This window comes from Natator depressus, chromosome 21 (assembly GCF_965152275.1).
Source record: "Natator depressus isolate rNatDep1 chromosome 21, rNatDep2.hap1, whole genome shotgun sequence".
In the NCBI taxonomy this organism is placed as follows: domain Eukaryota; kingdom Metazoa; phylum Chordata; order Testudines; family Cheloniidae; genus Natator; species Natator depressus.
In genome coordinates this window covers 14,695,505-14,704,575 of record NC_134254.1, presented here as the reverse complement: position 1 = coordinate 14,704,575, position 9,071 = coordinate 14,695,505, and positions in this window count along the sequence as shown.

The following is a 9,071-nucleotide window of genomic DNA, read 5'->3' as shown; positions in this document are numbered from 1 at the left end:
TCCCTGCCCTCATGCTGGTCACTCATCCTGCTTGCATGCGCTCCTGCACATGTAATAATCATGTGGCACGCGGGAGGGCTGGGGAAGATATCTCAGCCCAGGACCAGCGCCAGGGGGGCACTGACTAATACCCCAGGGGCTGGTACCCACTCACCTCCCTGGTCATCATCGCGGTTCTTTGCACAGGCTCCTCTCCCCTGATTTCCAGGTTGACAGAGCAGCCGGGTTCCATTCCTGCAGATGTTGCCTTTGCTGCTCCATCCTGTGCCCCCTCATTGGACCCTGATTTTAGCAGGCTCGAGCCATTTCCAGGGCTCTACACATGGCTGAGCGGAGCCGTGGTTTTTCCGATTGTCTGCAACGTGAGCAGTTTTGATCGCTGTAGCCGGTTGAGTCCAACATTGCTGAGAATGTTCGAGCTGCCCCGCTCCCGGGCACAGCCCCATTGATTTGGGGGGGAAACGGGAAAAGCCCTTTGCACCTCGCGCTCCCTGCTGAGAGCTGCCTAGCAGCCGTGGGGCAGAGAGAAGAGCTATGCTCAGCCAGCGGGGGCAGCCATGGGGGGTGGGTGAATGAGGCTGTGGCTACACCATGGGTGCTAGGGGCACCGCTGTCGTGGGAGGGGTCTTCCTGTGGCCAAGCTAGCTAGGTCAAGGGAAGATTTCTGCTGACCTGCCACGTCTGACCCAGGGATTAGGTCGGCAGAGCTTGGGTGCTCGGGGGTGTGGATTTTCCTCTCATAGCTTTGCCAGCCTAACTTGTAAGCGTAGCCCAGGCTGGAAGTGTCATTCCTTCCTCCCACCTGGCACTGCTTCCCCAAGGCCTGCTTCACGGTGGGGGAAGAGAGAGGAAAAGAGAAGGGGGCCCCCACCCTCTGCCCGACCCTTCCAATCCAGGGCTAGAGAGGCAGTTTAGCCCTCTGGCCATGTCACAAACAAATCTGACCCCTTTCAGGGTAGCAAAAAGTCCAGCCTAGGAGTCCCCACAAACAAGGAGGTTCTTCTACTCTTCAGAGGCTTCCCTCCCGCCCACCCTCTAGGCCCTGTTCCCTGCCCCTTTCTGGGCTACCTTTGAGAGTCCTTCTGGTTCCAGTATAGAGCACTGGGCCAGCTCCTCTGGATCACCATTCTCACCCCTGCTAGTCTCTGGTTCTTGAAGCCTTCCCTGCTGCAGTTAAGAGCACTGGTTCCCCTAGACTAGAGTACCCAGCGTCCTACAGATCCCGTGAACCTGCCTACTCCCTGGGATTCCCCTCCTTAGGCTGGCTTGCTGAGCTCAGCCCTTTTATAAAGCCCAGGTCTTCCTCATGAGATCACCTGACCCCCTTAGGCTGGGAAGCAGCTAATTAATTATGGCACAGGTGTGGCTGGCCCCATCTCCCCTTAAAGGGACAGGGAGAACAAGCAATTCCTTGGAAAGGCGGATCTGCTGGGGCAGGGGTAGCTCTTAGCCTCCTGGGACTGACCCCAACCCTAGCTTCATCCCGGCAGCTAAGGAAGGGCTGGATCCCTTTCTAATATGTTACTGGAAATCAGGGGCTGCCAGTGTTTTCCCCAGGAATTGAAATTAGAGGGGGTATTGGAATATTTAAGGCGGGGTGAGGGCCGATGAGGGCTGAGACCATGAGGGTGAAGGTGGCCTGTAAGGCACCATAGTAAAAACTGAAAAATGTTTCACGACCATTTTATAAGATTTAACTCATGTTTTAAAACCATCACAAAAATTAAAGTTGGCTACTCAAGCCTACTATGAAGGACTACATACAGAATCCTAGAATATCAGGGTTGGAAGGGACCTCAGGAGGTCATCTAGTCCAACCCCCTGCTCAAAGCAGGACCAATCCCCAATTTTTGCCCCAGATTTTCTAAATGGCCCCCTCAAGGATTGAACTCATAACCCTGGGTTTAGCAGGCCAGTGCTCAAACCACAGAGCTATCCCACATCTGTCTTGGTTTCTTCTTGTAATTTTGCACTCTTTGGTGTCTTCTTGTGTGTGTGTTACTTCCAGTCCTTCGTGATATGCTCATGATCAGGCAGAAGGCGACTTCTTTCAGAACACAAAATTCTATTCAATGAGGAAAAAATATGCTCAACTGTAGCTGTTGTGACTGGGAGTAGCAAGAGATGAATTCCTACTTTCATCCCAGGAAACAGAGCACAAAGATTGGGTCTAACCAATAGTGATGATAAAGAAGTTGAAGTTAATTCTTCATTCGTTCATTGTATGATATTCCACTGTGTGTTCAAAATTCTCTATTCTGTCCTGAGCACATGGCAGCCCCATAGCTGGTAGTGCCTCACTCCACTCAACCGTCGGTGTTTTATAAGACAGGAATCTGTAAAAGCTATGTGGAGGTTGAATAGAATCCAGAAATCTCTATTGTAGATTTGTAAGAATCATAGAATATCAGGGTTGGAAAGGACCTCAGGAGGTCATCTAGTCCAACCCCCTGCTCAAAGCAGGACCGATCCCCAATTAAATCATCCCAGCCAGGGCTTTGTCAAGCCTGACCTTAAAAACTTCTAAGGAAGGAGATTCCACCACCTCCCTAGGTAACACATTCCAGTGTTTCACCACCCTCCTAGTGAAAAAGTTTTTCCTAATATCCAACATAAATCTCCCCCACTGCAACTTGAGACCATTACTCCTTGTCCTGTCATCAGCTACCACTGAGAATAGTCTAGATCCATCCTCTTTGGAACCCCCTTTCAGGTAGTTGAAAGCAGCTATCAAATCCCCCCTCATTCTTCTCTTCCGTAGACTAAACATCCCCAGTTCCCTCAGCCTCTCCTCATAACTCATGTGTTCCAGTCCCCTCATCATCTTTGTCTTTGTACTTTTTCAGCTGGCTTAACAAACACTTCTTGTCCTCTTCACTTACAGAGTCAATATAAGGACCTTCATTAGTCAGCTTCTGGACTTCTGAAGTCTTTGCTTCTTCCAGTACGTTTTCAATGGATATCTCTGACTGATCCAAGGATAGCTTCTATTTCTGGACAAAGATCTACTACTGTTGTAATAGGTGCCTGGGTTACATTGTTTAATGACCCAAGTGGTTTCAACAGTAGACTTACAAGTGAGAGAATGGCGATAGTCTTCTCTGAACTTAGTAACAAAAGTAGTCCACCAGCCTCACTACTTAGATCTGTCCTATCTTGGTGGACACTTTCTAAAGCCAGTAATAACAGTTGCAGTAATTTTAAGACAACTGCCAGCAGGTTTTCCCAGGTTGGACTCATTTGAACTTCAGTCCCAGTGTATCTTCTATTTGTTTCCAAAATGCTCAGTCCTTTTGGACTCTTGCTGAAAAAGAGAGTATAAAAAAGCCATTAAATTTGTGGCTTTTGAATGTCTTTTGAAGATTCTGCAGCTTGTACGAGTGCTAGCTGGAGTAGATGGCCCCTTCAGTGTGTATAGGAGAGATTAGGGTTACACTTTTCTCCCAGCAAAGCTTGTGCTCCACCATGTCTTCCAGAGAAGTTTGTAGCTCCATCAAATGCACAAGCAGCCATCTCCTTGGGGTCCAATTGATAAGCATTTAACTGTTCTAAGATGTGGGTTGTCACAGATACAGCCAATGTGTCTTCTATAACCTGAACATCTAGAAATGCATCTACTGGCCGACCACTGACATCAAGATAACGTATACAATGACTTAATACTTGATGTCTATTTGCATTGGTGCATTTGTCGGCCATGTATGCTCATAGTTTGAATATAGTGAGAGAATTCTTTACTTTTTCAACTCCTGAGTCTTTCACTGTTGCACCACGTGTTTCAAGAGAGTCAGCTGAGTTTTTTGCAGAAAGGTACTGAGCATTTGCCAGTCTTGTTCGGAACCAGTGTCCAACTTCAGGATGAACACGTGACAATGCACTTAACATAGGCCTCTAGTTTGCAGTGTGTGGTATCTCTTGCTTAAATAGAAAGTAGGATGCAATAGTCATGTTGGTTCACATAAACTGAGTTGTGTCTCCAGCATTCTTAACAGCCTCATTAAGTTCTTCTAAAATTGGCTTTGACAGTGACTGGCTTATAAGGCTTTCTGCACGTTGATGCAGTCCAGAAGCCTGGTGTTTTGCAGCCTTTTCATGTAAGTTGTCAGTATTGGCTTAGTTGATCAGTCTGGCAAACCAAGCTCCTCCACTTTTACTATATAAATCCATGACATGCCCACATCTTAAATACTGCGTGTAGTTCTGGTCACCCCATCTCAAAAAAGATATATTGGAATTGAAAAAGGTACAGAGAAGGGCAACAAAAATGATTAGGGGTATGGAACAGATTCCATATGAGGAGAGAAGACTGGGCCTTTACAGCTTGGAAAAGAGATATCTAAGAGTGGATAGGATAGCGTCTTATAAAATCTTGATTGGTGAGGAGAAAATGAATAAGGACGTGTTATTTATCCCTTCACTTAACACAAGAATCAGCGGTCACCCAATGAAATGAATAGGCAGCAGGTTTAAAACAAACAAAAGGAAGTATGTCTTCACACAACGCACAGTCACCCGTGGAACTTTTTTGGCAGGGAAGTTGTGAAGGCCAAAATTATAACAGGGTTCAGAAAAGAACTAGATAAGTTCATGGAGGATAGGTCCATCAATGGCTATTAGCTGTAGCTCACGAAAGCTTATGCTCAAATAAATTGGTTAGTCTCTAAGGTGCCACAAGTCCTCCTGTTCTTTTTGCGAATACAGACTAACACGGCTGCTACTCTGAAACCCATATTTTATAATATACTTTATATGCTTTTAAAGTGTATATTAATGTTTCAATTTCAATTCAAATTTCCAATCACTAAAGTGGCAACACTGCATGTAACTAGTTCACAAAACTGGGGCGGGGGGGGGTGTTGGGAAAATTCAAGGGGGGGGTGTAGGGAAATCCCTGGGGGCTGCTCTTGCTAAGCATGAAAGGGGGCTTGATCTGTCCCCTTTTATGAATGATGTGCTGGCCCTGAGGGAAGCGAAGTCAGGTAGGAAGGAGGGTGTGTGGTCCCAGAATGCACATCTCTGTGGGCGAGTTAGTGAGAGTGGGGCAGAGTGTGGGGCAGGTGCCTGGTGAATGCTGCAGGGGTCTTTGATCTAGTTTAGCTGTAACTGGGAAAGGGGATCCCAAATCAGCTGGAGACAAGACCTATAGCTTAATTCTAGCCCCCACTCTGAGCCTTTGGCTGCTGTTACCCAGGAGAAAAGACACTGGGAGATCTGGTGGCAAAGATCTGGTGTGTGTGTGTGGGGCGGGGGGGGGGGGCGTGTCTGTAGACTCCACTCAGTATCCCCCTGGGAAACATTAATTAACCTCTTCACACCAAGAATGCCTGGACTATTCTACAGGTCAGTGCAATCCCTGGGATGTCCATCCCTCCCTTGCTCCATCTGTCTGGCTGTCACTCCCTCTCCTTCTTTAGTCGCGTGGTGCTAGCCCTAGGGCCCCATGGGGCTAGGCGCTGTGCAAAACAGGACAATGAGACGTTCCCTGTCCCAAGCAGCTTACTATCTACCCACATTGCTGGCTGGTCCCTCAGCATGGGGCTTGGCTGAAGGGGGGACGCTGTATTCTCTGGGACTGAGCTGCGGGAGCGGATTCCAGCGAGCCATTACAGGTTTAGGGTTGGTCTTCACTGGAGGGAAGCCAGGCTCTTACCCGGGTGTTGCCCCCTCCTGTCCACACATACAGCCTTCTCACCCGAGGGTGCTGGTGCTTTACACCTGGCCTAGGTGGCCTGGGCGAAGCCTGCAGTGAAGACAGACTCATAACCTGTGGGTGGGTGATAGAGATTTACCCACAGTCTGTGGCTTGTCCTTCCCCCTGCAGCTCCTCGAGAGGCGCACACAGGAGCACCCCACAGCTTCTGAGCCAAGGAGCCCCCCAGGAACGCCAGCCTCCCATTGTATCCACACTGCAGCTTTGGGCTGCACACTCCACAATCCCACTAGCCATTGCACTGCCCAAGCGACAGGAGCCCCGGCCCCCAGCCTGTTCTGCAAAGGCCCAGAAGGAGCCACGCAGCACAGCTGGGCCGGTGCTGTCACTTGCCACTGAGTGATCAGGGATTAGCCACTGTGTTAAGATTAAGAACCTGTGACCCAGTGCTTTGATCTGCATTATCCTACACCCCTGTAACGTACAGGCACCATGCCCCACTAAATCCAGTGTAACTCCACTCATGTCAGCGGGAGGCAGAGCGGGTCGGGTCTGTAAAGGTGCATCTTTGTCCTGAGGGACTCAGTTCAGCTAAGAAGGTATCTTGCTCTTGTTTGGTCCATTGCCTGCCTGCCTGTCCGCCCAGGGAGAATGGTGCCCAGCACTGGATGCTGCCAAGTGGGGCTTGCAAAGGGGGAGAGACCTGGGGGGTAGGGGGTGATTTGAACCGCTCAGAACAGGGCCTGCAAGTTCCATCCATCTCGGTGAGAGATTAGCAGAGCAGCAAGTGCCCCGGCATGACCCAGCCAGCTCCCTCCACTGGCTCCGTGCTGTCTAGGACATCAGGGTTCAGTTGTTCGTACAGGTCTCTCTCTGACTCAGCCCCCTGGATCTGGAGGGGATCCTCCCTGCAGCTCAGGGACTTGGTGTGGCCAGACTGTCGTGTTCCCAGCTGTCTGAGCCGTACACATCTCAGACCTGTGCGATTCCATCCAGTCCAACAGGGAGAGAGTTAGAAGAGCTGAGCGGATTCAGGGGCAACTACAGCTGGTGCATTATCAGGGGTGGGACCTATTCTAGTGGGAGGAGCACAGCCTAGTGGTTAAGCCATGGGAGCCGGGGGGGGGGGGGGCAGTCAGGACTCCTGGGTTCTATTCCCAGCGTTGATGTATAGCCTGGAGCAAGTTGCTTCACTCATGCGTGCGTGTGTCTGTTTGCCCAGCTATGAAATGGGGTTGGAGATCGGTCCCCATCTCCCCAGGGGCTGAACTCATTAGTCTCTGAAGTGCTCTGAGCTCCTGCTCCCAGGGAGAGGCAGGAGCGCTGGAGTTGTGGGCAGAGGGGAGGACTTTTGAGAGGAGCTGGGCCTCCCCTCCAGATGGGATGGGACAGGCCGGGCCCACCGTTGGCAAGGAGAGCTCAAACTGCAGTCAAGGGCAGCGTCTCCATTGAGCCAAGCGAGGCAGGTACGGCCCAGGTCATGACCTCAGCTAATGAACTCGGTCCCCGCACTTTTCAGGGGCCTGGAATTTCCTGCTGTGCTCAAAGACAGCGGGGCCGCACCCTTTGCTCTGTACCAGTGGCTGCCCTGGGGGGAAGGCACCTGCTTCGTTTCCTCGTGGAGTCACACCCTTGTAACGTCACCGCCAGAGAAGGGGAAAACCCAGGGGCAGGGAGCAAGCCGTAGAGGTTTCAGTGCAGAGCGGATTCACCTCTCAGCGAGATCCAGGAGCAGCAGAGTGATCCCAGCACACTGCCTCCAGACAGGCCAGCCACTGGATCCCCCGCCTGACTCGCAGCATCCTCCTCTAGTCCAGATCTCTGGCTCCCCCCACCCTGCATACACCTCTGCACTACCTCCTCCTAGTCCAGACAGCGGGCCTGCTGCCCCTCAACCCTGACCCACGGGCCCCTCACCTCTCCCAGCCCTGGGCTCCCCATCTAGCTCTGTCTCTCCCCCTCAGTCCTGGCCCTATTCAAGCCCCAGGCTGCCCATGCCACTCACCCATGTTCCTCTTCTCCCTCCCTCTGGGCACACCTTGCTGTGGCTCCCAGGAGGCGCTGCCGTGTCCCCTGTGCCCCACCCCGGTGCCCTGGGGGCTACCTTGCTGCACACCCCGTGTTCCCACCACACAAACCTGTCAAGCAACATCGGGCTCGACAGCGAGGCTGGAAGCGTCTGTGCGAACGTCGCAAGGCACTGGATGAGCCTAAATCCCCTAACCACGCCTTGGGGCGCAGGGAGCGAAGCTGACGACCGTGCCGTTTCCAAGGGAAATTGAAAGCCAAACCTCTCCTGGCTGCAACCAGGGAGTGCTGGAAAGGGGCCTTTCTAAACAGCCTCTGACTCAGCCAGCCAGCTCCAGCAGCCAGCCCAAACCTTGGCCAATGGGAAGAGACTCCAGCCCCTTGCCTGCCTGCCAGCACCCAGCCCTCCCCTTGACTTCCTACCGCCCTGCAGAAGGGGCCAAACCACTTACAGGGATCGCTTTGCTTCAGGCCACATGTCCTCTGCTTTAGGAACAGATCCCTGCATACTGGGGGACCCTGCTCGCACTAGTGCTGGCCACACACCTGGTGGGGCGGGGTGGGGGTGGGGAGTGTGTGTGGGGGGTCGTCCTGCAAGCAGAGGGTCCTGGCCCGGGGAGCAAGGGAGCGTCTGGGCAGTGTCTCTTTGGCTTTTCCTGGGGTTTCAATGTGCTTTGTAGAGAAACAACTAAGGAAGCAAAATACAAACCAGAAAGACAGAATTTTCCTATAATTGTTCCTTGTGAATAGCTACCTGTGGGCATCGAGCTTCCTTCCTTCCTACCTGTCGACCTCCTACCTTGTCTATCCTCTCCAGTCTAGCCTATTCACAGTAGCGCCAACGAGGATTCTTGTTGTAGCTATTAGTTGGTCGATGTTCCCCCTTTCCTCGCCATGCCCCTTCCAGGCGCTCCCCACCCCACACTGGAATCTGTGCTCTGATTCTCCTGATCCCTTATTACTTCTCCAGCCATCAGACGGGACCTCTCCGAGCTCAGCCCCCAGGCCTGCCCTGCCGGGGCTGTTCTCTACTTCCTGTCTGAGTCCCGACGGCTCTGAGCGGTCATGACGCTCAGGTATTTTGGTCCCCAGAAGCCTGGAGAATTAGGCCAGGCCCGTGTTTAAGGCTCTTTTTTTAACTTCTTGCCACCATTAAACTCAGTGTCTGCCAGTCTGCACTGCCTTGCTTTGCCCGTGGGCTCCATGTCAGGCATGTGCTCCGTGAGTTAGGGCCCGAGGATACACATTGTGGGAGCTGATGTTGCACAGACATGTATCTGAGGAACATCTCACCCTGGTACTCTGGAGGAGCTGAGCCAGGGCAGGCTGTATGTGTGTGTGGGGGGGGGCCCACTCGAGCAGGCCCCATGTCCTGGTGTAGCTGGAGCCCAAG